Source organism: Tachypleus tridentatus, chromosome 12, assembly GCF_004210375.1.
Source record: "Tachypleus tridentatus isolate NWPU-2018 chromosome 12, ASM421037v1, whole genome shotgun sequence".
Classification (NCBI taxonomy): Eukaryota; Metazoa; Arthropoda; class Merostomata; order Xiphosura; family Limulidae; genus Tachypleus; species Tachypleus tridentatus.
Window position 1 is genome coordinate 51,074,133 of NC_134836.1, and position 16,023 is coordinate 51,090,155.

A 16,023-nucleotide genomic window follows, 5' to 3' on the forward strand; every position below is an offset into this window, starting at 1 on the left:
AGGTAATACGCGTATGGTTGATGTTGTGTTACTTTGAAACGTGCCAAGGTTTCACACTCTTGCCATCGTAAACTAAACAGCTTAGTTTACAGTGATTCTTACAGTCTTTAATATACAATAAATCCATATTGGATATTATTATGTTTATCTCATATGCTACTTACAAACAAGAGTGATGCATATGTTCCATTTAAATATCTTCTATTGCTGAAGAAACATTTTATCTTTTATCTACTGTTTATAGTGACATTACGTAGAGAGAATAGAGATTGAGAATTTGGCAGACAATGAAAAGCAGTGGAGAGCTTTCAATACTGTCCTATGGATCTGGAAAGGTCTCTAGTTTTGCCCTCCTTATCTTATCCAATGGGATGACCGATGACATAGGTAGTACTTGCACTTTTAGAGGAATGACACAATCAATTTTGTGCATATAACACAATAATACCTCAATTTAGAATAGAGATATCTCGAAGATACACATATAATTTAAACCTCTCTTTCAGCAATCAAAGAAGTGTTGTCCCACTGAGAACACGTCTTTTGACTTGTCCTATTTGATAAATAAAGAATGACCTTTCTTTGTTTAACTTTGTGCACTGTTTCTGTACTCTAACTCAGTTTATTCAAAGTTTTAATTTTATATCAGATAGTCCTGATAGTTTCTACTGTTATTTCTATCAGAATAACGTAAAAGTTAATTTTGATGTAAAAAAACGAAAGGATTAATGCAAAACAAAATTATATGCGCTATATTTATTGCAATTTAAACGAATGTGACACTTAACGATCTATAATAAATGCATCTTATGTATAATATTGTTACTTGACATCCTCACAATTTTGGAGATAAAATTTAAAACGTCATCATACATTCTTATCTATTCTATTAAGTAAAGTGTTCATTATTTAAGCCACTAACCAAATTCATCCTAATTACGGATATTGAAAACCCGTTCATCAGTTATTGTATTTATTGGTGAATCTTTTTAAGAGTTCTCTATTTTTCTTCTTTTTTCACAATTTGTTGCATCTAGAATGATTTAAATATCATTGTTTATCTAAATCTTTCCTACCTAAACAAGAGTGTTAAATAATTCACAAAAGTGAATAACCATAGAAGCTTAGAATATTTTATTAAAAACAACAACAATACAATAATATATGAAATCACGAAGATCCTGTTTGATTACTGTTAAGCTCAAAACTAAGCAATGGGTTCTATGTGCTGTATACATCATGGATGTCGATTTCCGATTATTAGCCTTCAGCCTTTCTGCTGATGCACTGGTGGGCTTAAGAATAGAATATAAATGTTAATTTTTTATAATATATTTTAAGAATTCCCTTGCGCACATCTCCGTTCGCCACTTCAGTAGCGACTCTTCTGTATTTCTTAGAAACATATAAAACTATAAAATAATCTTATTTGTCTGAAAATCTCGAGAAATATAACACAATTTATTTTTATTCTTTCTACTTTCACAGATAATAGAATGCTATTTTGATGTTCTTCCTACATAAAAGACTGACAGAATATACGCTACAGACTACTTATCTATGGGCACTTTTGAAAGGATTGAAACGACAGTGTGACATTCTTTTTTAAACTAAATGTATTTATTTTTAAATTTTTTGAGGTACTTTTATGGTACGATCGTAAGCATTGTAAAACGTATAAGTAAAATTAATATAAAAAGGACTGACTTTATAGGTTATTTACTTATTCTGTTTTAAAGTTTGTATTATACGCCCCGAATTTCATAAAGCAATAAACGTTCAGGGATCATTTCTTTTGCAGTTTCGAAATATGGAACGAAATGTGTCATGAAAGTTTATTACAGAGAAAATGCTTAACGCTCACATTATACGACGCAAGCCGTCCTTGTAGCGATGAAATATGTTCTTAACAGTGGTATTTGATTGTTCTGTTTTCCATTAAGTTTTTATTATTATATAAGGATACTCTAGAATATTCGATTTTTTCTCCCTTTTATTAATTTCTTCGGCCCAAGAGGAAACAGAACTGTGTTATTCCAAAATTTCCATATTCATATTCACAGGTGAACCTTATTGATATTAGGCCTGGTATGGCCAAATGGTTAAGGCGCTTGACTCGTAAGCTGAGGGTCGCAGGATCGAATCACCATCATACCAAACATACTAGCCATTTCAGCCGTGGGGGCGTTATGATGTGTCGGTCAATACCATTATTCGTTGGTAAAAGAGCAACCCAAGAGTTGGCGTGGGTGGTAATGACTAGCTGCCTTCCCTCTAGTCTTACACTGCTAAATTAGGGACGACTAGCGCAAATAATCCTCGTGTAGTTTTGCGCGAAATTCAAAACGAATAAAACCAAACTTATTGATGTTATATATACATATGTTGCATTACTGTTCTCGGTCCAATCTCTCAACGTAGTGTCACATACATTCACTAGTACCATGCAGATACTTTTGAACATCTGTGTAAGTGAAAAGTTAGAATTATTTAGAAGTAAGTAGAGGATCATTATGACGTACTACGAATACATTGTTTTAATTGTCCGTTCTTTGTTTCAATTAGGATTAAAAAAAAATCAGGCAAAGCTACAGGAGGGTTATCTGCTCTAGTCGCCCCTAATTTAGCAGAGTAAGACTAGAGGGAAGGGAGGTAGTTATCACCACCCACCGCCAATTCTTTGTATACTCTTTTACCAACGAATAGTGGGACTAACCGCCACATTATAACGCCTCCACGGCTGAAAGAGCGAGAATTTTTGTGTGATGTGGATTCGAACCCGCGACCCTCAGATTACGAGTCAAGTACCTTAACTACCTGCCTATGCCGGGTAGCAATTAGAACGGATATTCGATCAATGAAATCTAAGAGCTCGTTATACAAGTTTCTGAATTTTCAAAGTATTGATAATTGATTTATTCTATCATACGAGCAAGATCCACCTTTTATTTTGATCGTAAATGATAAAACATTTCGGTCAAAATATTAACGATTTTATTATCAGTGCAAAATATTATTAATAAAATTACTACGTATGTAAATGTAACATGCACGACAGAACGAGAGCAGAATAATTTTATAATTAAATTTACAGAAAATACTTTAAATGGTTTAGAAAATTATACACAAAACTTCTCCAATGACTGTTTTATACGTAATTAGATACTTTTTAGTGTTTTCTATTAGTAACATCGCTATGACATGTCGCGTGTTCGAATCCCCGTCACATCAAACATGCTCGTCGTTTCAGTCCTGGAGGCGTTATAATGTGACGGTTAATCCCACTGTTCGTTGATAAAAGAGTAGTCCAAGAGTTAGCGGTGGATGATGATGACTAGCTACCTTCCCTCTAGTTCTACACTGCTAAATTAGCGACGGCTAGCGTAGATAGAACTCGTGTAGCTTTGCGCGAAAATCAAAACAAACATTTTTTTTTCTAAGTGTCGTTCTTATCTTTGATTTTTGTTACCAAAGATTGTTCCTTTGTGATTTATGTGTATTAACATTTTTTTTATTGACAAACTCAGTCACAGTTCAAACACGAAGATATGAGGTTATTTAAACATCCGATAAACGGGTCCTATTTGCTAGCCCACACTCTCTTGATCGGTAATTCAACGATAAGTCGGATGGCTTATAACTCTATAACTTGGATTTGGATACGTGCAGAGTTCAAATTACAGATATTCCATTTTGTGCTTAACAGAGAAACAACCTTCACGAGCTGCTTTGTGGGGAGTCTGAGGGCATCGGAATTCACCACACTTGTCCAGAGCAAGCTTCTTTGGATTGCCTCGGTGGTTTGGCGAAGCTGTCGGATGAGTTAGAAGTCCACCAGTTTACTTATTGTTAATTATCTTTCGGGAATCAATTTACAATACATGTAAATAAGGATCCTTTATTTCGAGAAAATGGAAGTATAGGTAGCAGTGTGATTAATTAACAAACTATGCCTTGAAAACTCAAGCTACAACAAGTTAAAAGCTACTTAGAGTAAAACTGATTAAAACTAGTATTCTCGACAGGTCCTAGGTTATTACAAAAAGTGTTCGTGATGCAAGCTAACATCTCAAAGAAGGTAATTATTAACAAAAGAGAGCCATTAAAACAAAATAGTGGTCGTTAAAAGTTTTTCTTGTTGATTGGGTTCGCTTGGATTATTTGATAAAATTAAGACTTGCGTGTTTAATGATAATGACAGCGTCTTATTTCTCCAACTACGATTTCTGCAATTTGTAGAAGTTGCAAAGAACTAATATAGGCTTAGCTTCACAAATAAATAATGCTTCAATAGAGCTTCAACCTAACAATTCTCTCAGACGGCTCGGTACTTCTAGAGTCTCTGTTCCTTCGATAAAACACAAATTCATTAATCATGAAATCGAATTAAAAGAAAAACTGTCTCGCAAACTCAATCGATCAAATGCTGTAACAGACTCACCAACCAATCAACAATCAATCTACTCTAGCGTAATTCACGATTTTATATCGCACAAGTAGTTTCCTAAACTTTCAAAAAAAGAAAATCCAGACGTTGAGCTACGTCAAAAACTCCATTAGCTAACATTACTACAAACGTCTAAATCGAACAAAACTACTACAATACCATCTCTTTAACAATTTTCCTTCCACAAACAGCAAATAATGATATTATAAAAATAATGTCAACGTGACTGTGATGTTAAATTATCCATTAAAGTATGAATAAACGTTTAATGTGTTTTAAACAAGGTTAATTCTTGCAAGAATTTCGGAAAGAGTTGCTAGCATTAGGCTTAACATACTTAACCAATCAATCGTTTAAACCTGTTACAATGAAGTAAAACGAGTTTTGTTGTATAAATAATTTAAGGCTAGAGGGTCGACTTTCGTATAGTTGTTTCACGAAGCATAAAGAATCATGAACATATATTTGTCACTTGTATTTTTTTTCTCTCTCACATTAGTACTTATATCAACATATGAGATCTTACAGATATTTACTCAGTGGCCCGGCATGGCCAGGTGATTAAGGTACTTCACTCGTAATCTGAGGGTCGCGGGTTCGAATCCCCGTAACACCAAACATGCTCGCCCTTACAGCTGTGGGGGCGGTATAATGTAATTGTCAATCCCGCTATTCATTAGTAAAACAGTAGCTCAAGAGTTGGCAGTGGGTGGTGATGACTAGCTGCCTTCCCTCTAGTCTTACACTGCTAAATTAGGGACGGCTAGCGCAAATAGCTCTCGTGTAGCCTTGCGCGAAATTCAAAACAAACCAAACAGAAATAAAGTAGGCAGCTGAATTTGCTGCGCGTAGTGGAGCAAAACGAAAGTGAAACGGTCTCACGCAGATTCGACGTATAAGAAGTATTTGATATGTTTTTGTATTTGGGCGAGAAAAACAAAATAACGGAGATCACTGTACAAGGCTGCAGATCGCTCATAGCCACCACGCACTGTCATATCTATCAATTACTGGCACCCCAGGTGAGCACTGACGACACGGGGTAATCGGCTAATACAAGTAGAACTCGATTTCCGCCCAGGATCCACCTTCTGACATCATGTGAGTCAACTTTGAGTGTTAACTAAAGGATAACTAGGTCGTGATGACCTGCTGCTCGTGGCTTATGATGCCTCTTGATATAATTCAATATCAAAGAAATGTGAACATTTTAGGGTTAAATATCGATTCCTGTATTTTAGTGTACGTCTTATCCGACAATGTTTTTATCATCCCAGTGCGCTTTACTTGTACATCATTTTCTCTTCTTTTATCTGTCAACTATATTTTTAACTATATTTAGGTTGTACTTATATCTGTCAACCATATTTAAGTTGTACTTATTCCTATCAGAGATTGATTTATAGTAGACTGTTGTTTTTGCTAGAAAAAGTAAATTTAGAAGTAGGTTTTGCTTCTTACTTTCAGTATTACGCTCTTCCTTCGCCTCTGTTGTTTTATTCATTCTCCATCACACCTCTCGGTCTTTTATCTTTCCTTGAATTCGTACATTTTACATTCCTTTCTCGAACCTACGTCAAACATGCCCTTATTTTCTGATCTTTTACATCTGTATTCCATATCTCGAATTATAACGTTTGATAACTGCAGAAAGCCAATTAGTCTTCATACTAGCTGAATTTGAAAAGTCAGCCGTTATACCAGCTCACTCTAATTGTTCTAATGACTCAGAGTGCTTTTATTCCCTAATCCCTTGGAGACTGATCAAAGTATGACCGATTTCTCAACCTCAACTTATCCTGTTTACGTTTAACTTAATAACAGTGTATAATACACGCTAAACTATTTCTAATTGCGTAGTCTTAAATATTTCTCACTCTCTTCTGATTGATTAATTAGACTAACTCTAGTCGTAAAGTCTTTAAGTTTAACACACGAGACTTAAATGATAAAAAAAATTACAGATTGGTTTCTTCACAGGTTTCTTTTTCTTCAGTTTGTTTTATCTCATTTGATAACCTTTTAGTCAAAGCCTTTTTAATAATTTGTTTTTGGCATTTTAATGTGACTTAATATCCTATACTAACTCATGTTGCATCAGTTTGTGAGTTTATTTCTTTGTACACGAACTTCTCTCACATTTTTGGACATAGCAAGGCCAAACTTGGCAAACCTACCAGGGGTTGTCCTTATCTATATGACGTAGTCCTCTTATCAAGGGGAACTGAAAGGGACTCGGATGTTCATCGAAACATATGAGTAGTTTTTAAGAGCCGTGGAAATCAAATTTGGTATCAGATTTTGATGCTTCAGGCCATATTCAGGATAACTGAGCACTAAGTTTGAAATTGTGTTCCTACCCCATTCACAAACTAGCGAGATCAAACGTGGCCCTCGTGCCCATGGAGGGGGTGTTATAATAGGGCTTGCTTTCGGATATTGATTCCCTTATGGTAGTTATGAAAGTAATTATGGATAATGGAGAAGTTTGATTGGCTTTGTTTTGTTTTGAATCTCGTGCAGGGCTACACGAGAGTTATTTGTGCTAGCCGTCCCTAAGTGAACAGTGTAAAACAATAGGGAAGGCAGCTAGTCATCACCACTTACTGCCAACTCTTGGGCTACTCTTTTACCAACGAATATAGGATTGACCGTCACATTATAACGCCTCCACGGCTGTAAAGGCGAGCATGTTTGGTGCGACAGGGATTTGAACCCGCGACCCTCAGATTACGAGTCGAACGCCTTAACTCACCAAGCCATGCCTTTAAGCACTGGAAATCAAATAAACACAACATAACCGCAGAAAACTCAACATACTAAGTAAGGAAGCAAACACAAACAAACGCCAAATAAAAAAATCCCGACTTTTACAAGAACTCAAATCAAAACTGAACCAATTCCAAGGAACACCTTTATACCTATATTAATTAATAACCTAAAATTATCTACAACGCCCCCTACGATTTCGTATCCGTTTACAATGTCTTCTCTAAGACATGTGCTCAGAAACGGTCAGTCTGAAACTATCTTTGTTAACCTAAAGATGACCTAAGAAGGTACTTTATTTTAATCAAAGTTTTAACACCTATACCACCCGTCTTGAGAATACAGTTTGTCGTTTTATGTTAGCATTTAGTTCTGTTTAACACATTTTGTAGGGGCGGATTTTGCGAGTTTCAAGATACAAATGTTAGGGTGGTTTCATTTCCACTCTTATGAGTTTTAAGAATAGCTGTCATTCTACAACTATCAGCAGACAGGGAAAGGCAGTAGGAGATGAGGCAAAGTAAATGTTAGCACCCGACTCCATATCATTAATTGATTTTCCATTATGGTTGGCTAGTTTATCATCAGAATTTGAATATTGTATGGTAGATGGGATATTCTCAACACACGTGCTTCCTATTACCACGGTCATTATCCGTTATGACATCAAGTTGACAACTAGAAATGACAATGGCAAAGCTTATTTTATGGATATTCATACTGTCTCGAAATTGAAATCTCATAAGAATGAGACCAGAGTTTTTGTATGACACGAATGAAAAATATTATATTCCAATTTTCTTCAAACTCAGATGAAATCTTTCTCGTGTATACATTACAGTAAAACTGATGTAGGTTCTTTATCATTGACAATATCAAACTGAGTTATAAAAATATATGTAGTTGTCGAGAAAATATTTGATTAAAATAGAGTTTGTTTTAAATTAAAACTACAACATTTATTTTCAAGTTATACGCGGGCACGGCATGGCCATGTGGCTAAGGCACTTGACTCGTAACTCGCGGGTTCGAATCACCGTCACACCAAACATATTCACCATTTCAGTCGTGGGGGCTTTATAATTGTGATGGTCAATCCCACGATTCGTTGGTAAAAGAGTATATAAAAAGTTTGGCGGTGGGTGGTGATGACTAGCTGCCTTCCCTCTAGTCCTACACTACTAAATTAGGAACGGTTAACGCAGATAGCCCTCGTGTAGCTTTGCGCGAAATTAAAAAAAACAAACACTTGCGCTATTTCCATACAATATTTCACTCTAAACTTACAATAGTAACTATATTTTGAAGAGATTTTGACGATTGTTACGTATTTCCTAGAATGATACACAATATTGAAACGGCGTTTTGCTTTACATAAACACATCAAACAACTTCAGTTATGGCATGTATAGGTCGTATTACTACGAAAAACTTTGAGAAAAAATTTTAATGTAGAGTAAATATTCATTTCTGAACAAAAATGATTTTGTCTTTTTTTTAAATACTTTTAATCTTTCTTACTGAATTTCGTCTCCTACTTTATCAAAGCTAACGACGAATTGTTTTCCCACTGAATTTCGTCTCCTACTTTATCAAAGCTAACGAAGAGTTGTTTTCCCACTGAATTTCGTCTCCTACTTTATCAAAGCTAACGACGAGTTGTTTTCTTACTGAATCTCGTCTCCTACTTTATCAAAGCTAACGACGAGTTGTTTTCTTGCTGAATCTCGTCTCCTACTTTATCAAAGCTAACGACGAGTTGTTTTCTTACTGAATCTCGTCTCCTACTTTATAAAAGCTAACGACGAATTGTTTTCCCACTAAATTTCGTCTCCTACTTTATCAAAGCTAACGACGAGTTGTTTTCCCACTGAATTTCGTCTCCGACTTTATCAAAGCTAACGACGAGTTGTTTTCTTACTGAATCTCGTTTCCTACTTTATCAAAGCTAACGACGAGTTGTTTTCTTACTGAATCTCGTCTCATACTTTATCAAAGCTAACCACGTGTTGTTGGTTTCTTACTGAATCTCGTCTCCTACTTTATCAAAGCTAACGACGAGTTGTTTTCTTACTGAATCTCGTCTCCTACTTTATCAAAGCTAACTATAAGTTTGTATACTTTTAGTGAGGTTTTTTCTCTCTCTGTAAGTGTATACATTTCTTTAAGTCATTGCTGTGTTTTCTTTGCTTCTTTTGGTGCTATTTCCATGTTTCTTATATAGTACGTGTGCAATTGTTTTGGACTTCTTTGGTGTAAAAATTAACTTTCAAATGGTCAATCACCTTGGAAACGAGTGAATATTTAAAACGAGCCCAGATAGCCCTCGAGTAGCTTTGCGCGAAATTCAAAACACAAACAAACAAAAAATCTGCTTTACTTTACTTATTTTGATGTATAAAAATTAGGACTTATGGCACAAAAGATAAAGTATAACAATCAAATATCTTGCCAAAAGCCATACAGAGTAATTTCTGTTACAAATGTCTCCATCGTAAGGCTGTCATGTCTAAAGCACACCTCTCTACTTTGTTAGCTTTTCATAATCCATAAAGTGTATGAAAATACAATTTTCACAACACCCTTTTCAACAGTCTGGTGACACAGACACCAGAACACTGTGTTTTTAGCAGTAGGTCTTCCTATGAAATAGTATAAAACCTATTTTAATTTCAAGCTGCTTGTGGAATCCAATGATTGGATAGATACTCCATGGAGATTCTTGTTGATAATGGTAAATACTGTTGCGTGGGGCATGTTAACAGCTATTGTGACTGGCCTTTGCGTTCGTGTATTTTCATTTGTTACTTTCATAGTTTGCTTACTACGGCTAGAGTACGACTTTTTGCGTGTGTGCTTCTGGATGGTCCACCTCTACCAAGTTGATACATATTTTTCTATTTTCCAATACCGTTGAGAACGAGGATAATCATTTTAGAAATTCTAAATCCGGGACTTGAATACATCTTTATGATTTCAGTGTATGAAAATGTTGTTTTAGAAAGGAATATTACATAGTCTTCCTCAAAACGATCAGTTTTTGAGAGTATCACACTACCTAAGAAATGCCAAAAATGTCAAATTGTATTTCTAATACATTCTGTTCCACCAGAACTTTATACTGTGACTTGCATATTTGCATATTGACAATCGTTTAGTATAACGTATTAATCCTTTAGTACGAGGTTATATTCCATTTATATACAAAAACACGAGAATAGCCAATAGCACATCAAAAGTATTTTAAACCATCAAATAACGTGCAGTTGAGACCGATATTAAAGTGAATCAACTGATAAGTAATATTGATTGAAAGCTAAGCGTTAAGTGGGGGTGCACAAAACGCAGTAAACTTTGCATCACAGATGTTCTATGGGTTGTGCATTGAGTGCAAAACACATATCTGTATTTAACTGGTGAACAAAACATAGCACCTAGTTTTCTGTTTACTCCAATATGGCGCACAAATTTTTTGTAGCAATGTACTATAAAAACTCAAATAATGTATTATACTTATTCTCAGAAATACTGACTTGTTTATGTACCATTTGCTCTGAATTGATTCATATATTTTATATCATATTCAAATAATTTTGTGTCTGTGTTTGTTACAACACTCAATGTAAAGAACTAATCAAATAATTTATGTGAGATAATGAATTTTTTTTCTTAAAATAGGTAGTAAAAACCTAGCAGTAATTAGTGGTATTAATTACAGTACTGACGGTGTGTTTTGTTTTTACATTGCTTTGAATAACTATTAGAACTGTTATAATCTTGAAATTCATGAACTCTACACACTTTAGAGGAATAATAGTTAAAAAAACCCGATAGGGTTCGACATGATTTCCATTTTACGGTCGTACTTATGGATTCTATTAGTAATATTACGGTGGTTTATATGGAGTCCATTAATAATCTTACATTGGTCCATATGGACTTCATCGATAATTATACGGCAGTAGATATGGAAACCGACAGCAATCTAAGGGTTAATTTTAATAACGTAATAGGCAGATAATATTAAAAAACAGATTTGACTATTCAAATGTAAAGGTAAATTATTTAAAGAGAGTTTTTCCTTCTGAACGTCATGTAAATTGCTCGATTTCTTATGACGAAATTCAAACAGTTTGAAAACATTTTCATCCATGCAGGAATCTCAGACACAGAATTGAAACATAAGCTCCATAATCGGATTTCTGTACTCGTGGTCGGCAAAGCTTAGATAGCTCATTCTTTATTTCTGTGGTCTACAACATAACAAATAATGAAATAATCGATACAAATGTCCAACTTTACTTAGCGATCTTTAAGTACAATTGCTGTACAAACTCTAAGCTTCATACTGAAAGACGTCCATTTTAGAGAAAAAATAATGGTTTCTAGAAGAGCCACCACTACGTATTGAAGGTCAATATGGTCATTAAGGCTCTGTTGAGATATCGAAAAAAAAGAAATGTAAAAGGTTCACTGCTAAATCAGGGGCGAGTTGCGCAGATAGCCCTCCTCTAGCTATGCGCAAAGTTCAAAACAAACAAACCAATATGCTACATTCACCACTCAGAAAACATTAGTTAGTGACCTACCTATACTATACTTTAGTGGTAAGTATTACATTTAAGCCTAATTGTTTTTCACTGAAATATTAATATATTTCAAAAAAAAAGTAGGGGTGAACTGGGGCTAACTTTTACCAATGTTATTATAGTCAGGTATAATAATATATTTATTTGACATTTTTCTGAAATCGGACAAAATATTCAAGACAGTCGTTAAATTATTAATTAAGCGCACTCTATTACGCACATACTGCGAACCTTAACCAATGTATTATTTTCAATCAATACAGAGTGTAAGCAAAACAATTTAAATGTTTTTCATTTCTCTCTTAGCAATGCAAAAATAAAATCGATGTTTATTGTCTGCATACAAGCTAAACTACAAATGTTCACATCATCTTTCTAAGTCTACAGTAACAAGAAGGAAAAACAGTTTTGAGAGAAATAAGAGCAATGAAAGACGTATGTAAAAGTTGTATTAGAATGCAGACAAACAAAAGACTCATTAATTTTAATCTAAGCTACATATAACAATCAAATCCTCCCGATGCCTCCTGTCATTAAACATTCACTCGTTCCCAAGGTGACTGACCATTTGGACGTTACTTTCTACACCAAAGAAACAATTACATGTCAGAAAAGTGTAAATAGCACCAAAAGAAGCAAAGAAAACACAGCAGTGACTTAAAGAAATGTATACAGAGAGAGAAACAAACCTCGTTAAAAATATACAAACTTATAGTTAGCTTTGATAAAGTAGGAGACGAGATTCAGTAAGAAAACAACTCGTAGTTAGCTTTGATAAAGTAGGAGACGAAATTCAGTGGGAAAACAACTCGTCGTTAGCTTTGATAAACTAGGAGACGAAATTCAGTAAGAAAACAACTCGTCGTTAGCTTTGATAAAGTAGGAGACGAGATTCAGTAAGAAAACAATTCGTCGTTAGCTTTGATAAAGTAGGAGACGAGATTCAGTAAGAAAACAACTCGTCGTTAGCTTTTATAAAGTAGGAGACGAGATTCAGTAAGAAAACAACTCGTCGTTAGCTTTGATAAAGTAGGAGACGAGATTCAGCAAGAAAACAACTCGTCGTTAGCTTTGATAAAGTATGAGACGAGATTCAGTGAGAAAACAACTCGTCGTTAGCTTTGATAAAGTAGGAGACGAGATTCAGTAAGAAACTTTGTTTTGTTTGTTTTGGAATTTCGGGCAAAGCCACACGAAGGCTATCTGTGCTAGCCGTCCCTAATTTAGAGGGAAGGCAGCTAATCATCACCACCCACCGCCAACTCTTGGGCTACTCTTTTATCAACGAATAGTGGGATTGACCGTAACATTATACGCCCCCACGGCTGGGAGAGCGAGCATGTTTAGCGCGACGCGGGTGCGAACCCACGACCCTCGGATTACGAGTCGCACGCCTTACGCGCTTGGCCATGCCGGGCCTCAGTAAGAAAGATTAAAAGTATTAAAAAAAAAGACAAAATCATTATTTTTCAGAAATGAATATTTACTCTCCATTAAAATTTTTTCTCAAAGGTTTTCGGAGTAATACGCCCAAAGATGCCACAACTGACGGTGTTTGATGTGTTTATGTGAAGCGAAACGCCGTTTCAGTATTGTGTATCTTTGTAAGAAATACATAACAATACTCAAAACCCTGCAAAATATAGTTAATATTGTAGGGATAGAGTGAAATATTGTATGGAAATATCGTAAGAGTTTGTATTTTTTAATTTCACGCAAAGCTACACGAGGGCTATCTGCGCTAGCCGTTCCTAATTTAGCAAAGACTAGAGGGAAGGTAGCTAATAATTACTACTTACTGCCAACTATTGGGCTACTATGCTACCAACGGATAGTGGGACTGACCGTCACAAAATACGCTCCCACGAATGAAAGGGTGAGTACGTTTGGTGTGACAGAGATTCGAACTTGCTATCCTCAGATTAGGAGTCGAGCGTCCCAAACCAATTAGCCATGCCGAGCACGATAGTAAATGGAAGAGTTGGTGTTTGAAATGTTCTTTGTTTGTTTGTTGAATTTCACACAAATCTACTCGAAGGCTATCGTTACTAGCCGACCATAATTCTGGAGTAACAGACGCACGGTGGACGTTTCTGCGATGTTATTTGTTTTTACACTCATATTAGCCACCATAAAACTATAATACGTATTCTCTAGGTTATCTTGATTTACCTATTACTAAAGAAATGATTGTAAAATGTCCTAGGTTATAATTAATAATATTTGTTGTTTGTCATAAGACAATCATGCTTGTCTTATTTTATTCTTTAAACATTACCTTCAGTTCCTTAGAGTATTTTCCGAGAAGAAAAGTGGATTTTTAAACCACTATATCTAAGGTCGACGACGCATTTCGGTCAAATCCATAGATCATCAGACTGGCTGGAATACAACAAACCTCGTATATGTGGGTATATTATTTGCATAAGAAATGTATTGGTAAAGCGGGAATGTAATCAGTAATGTTAGTCGCATAAAAACATAATGGTAGTAGGTGAGGTATTTATATAAGCTAACATAATTGATTATAATCATACCTTGAAAGTAAAAGATTTTCATACGATGGAAATAGTTTTTAGGTTTATTTACTGTGCGACATTTGCTGTCAAAGATACTCGACTGTTATCTGTAATAACCATTTCTAATTTTTTAGCTGATGGACTAGAATGAAGGTAACTAGTCGATAACACCTATCGCTAACTCCAGAGATAGTGTAATGGAAAAGTGGGATTTGGCAGTCACGCTTGTAATGCATCCATCAGAAGTCCGGTGTGTAAAGCGGGCTTTTGTGATGAGAAAGGGACGCGAGCCATGATCCCTCGGATTTCAAGTCCAGAAAGATAACCATCAGTCCCTATCAGTAACTGGAAATTTCCTAGTTTTTAATTGTACAAAATAGAAAAAAGTGAAATTTGCTTGTATTTCAGTGTACTTTTAATTTTCTGTTCAAATAATCCTTTTATAACAGTTAAACATTAATTCCCAATGCCTGTGTTCATAGAAGGAACATCATTTTGTCGTAAACATATATTCCTGTATATAACAATAGGTTTAAGGACTTACAACGCTGAAATATTAGGTTTGATTCCTCGCGGGGGACACAGCAGATAAACCAATGTGGATTTGCTCTGAAAGAAAAAAAAACGCGTACAGTTTAATGTGTATTTGCTTTTAACATCTTTTTTCTCATATTTTTGAATGTGCAAAGCTGTTTTTATCGTATTGTTGTACTGTATTATTTAATCATTCCTGTGTTACTCTGCAAAGCTGTTTTTATCGTATTGTTGTACTGTATTATTTAATCATTCCTGTGTTACTCTGCAAAGCTGTTTTTATCGTACTGTTGTACTGTATTATTTAATCATTCCTGTGTTACTGTACAAAGCTGTTTTTATCGTATTGTTGTACTGTATTATTTAATCATTCCTGTGTTACTCCGCAAAGCTGTTTTATCAAAATTGTTGTACTGTATTATTTAATCATTCCTGTGTTACTCTGCAAAGCTGTTTTTATCGTATTGTTGTACTGTATTATTTAATCATTCCTGTGTTACTCTGCAAATCTGTTTTTATCGTACTGTTGTACTGTATTATTTAATCATTCCTGTGTTACCGTTCATAATTATTAATGTTATATTTGTTTGAAGGTATCTTCAACCATCTTCAGTTGTTGCTAGTTTTTCTATAGGAAGAAAAAGCGCGCTTTATCTCGTGATGAATTGTTTTTTAAGGCGATCCCTTCATAACTATAACAGTTTAGCTTTCTCACTGACGCGTACACTTATTTCCTTCACCTGCAGATACGACAGTAAGTAATGCCTGACTGGACCCGTTTTTGTTTTAATGTTGTGAGTTTTACAGCTTGCAATAAAATTATTTCGAGACCGACGTTCATATTCGGTTGATTAGTTTCTACCAGATTCATTTCGTTGCACCTTCCATCAAGGAACCAAGTTCTTGTATAAAACTTCCTCCAAGGTATTCAGTTCTTTATTGAAAACGGTTTATGCGGATAACGGTTTTGGCATGTAAAGTTTTTTCTCAAAATTGTTTAGGTGCATTATTTTTGTCACATGTTGGAACAAAACTAACATTCAAAAATATATATTTGTTTTTAATGAATTCTCAAAGTAACTTCAACGAAAGATTTGGAGCCTATTAATTAACACCTGATATACATATAAACAGTTTATCATAAACTGATCTGAGATTCGCAGTC

At 34.9% G+C, this 16,023-nt stretch overlaps 1 long non-coding RNA gene across 1 annotated transcript in view; it reads left to right on the plus strand.

Annotated features, from left to right (window-relative positions):
* Positions 1–15,176, plus strand: part of LOC143235088 (uncharacterized) — a 41,456-nt gene extending 26,280 nt beyond the window's left edge. The window contains exons 2-3 of the long non-coding RNA XR_013018915.1: positions 14,090–14,212; positions 14,459–15,176. This is a non-coding gene — a long non-coding RNA (uncharacterized LOC143235088). The remainder of the gene's footprint in view (positions 1–14,089; positions 14,213–14,458) is intronic.
* The last annotated feature ends 847 nt before the right edge of the window (positions 15,177–16,023 follow it).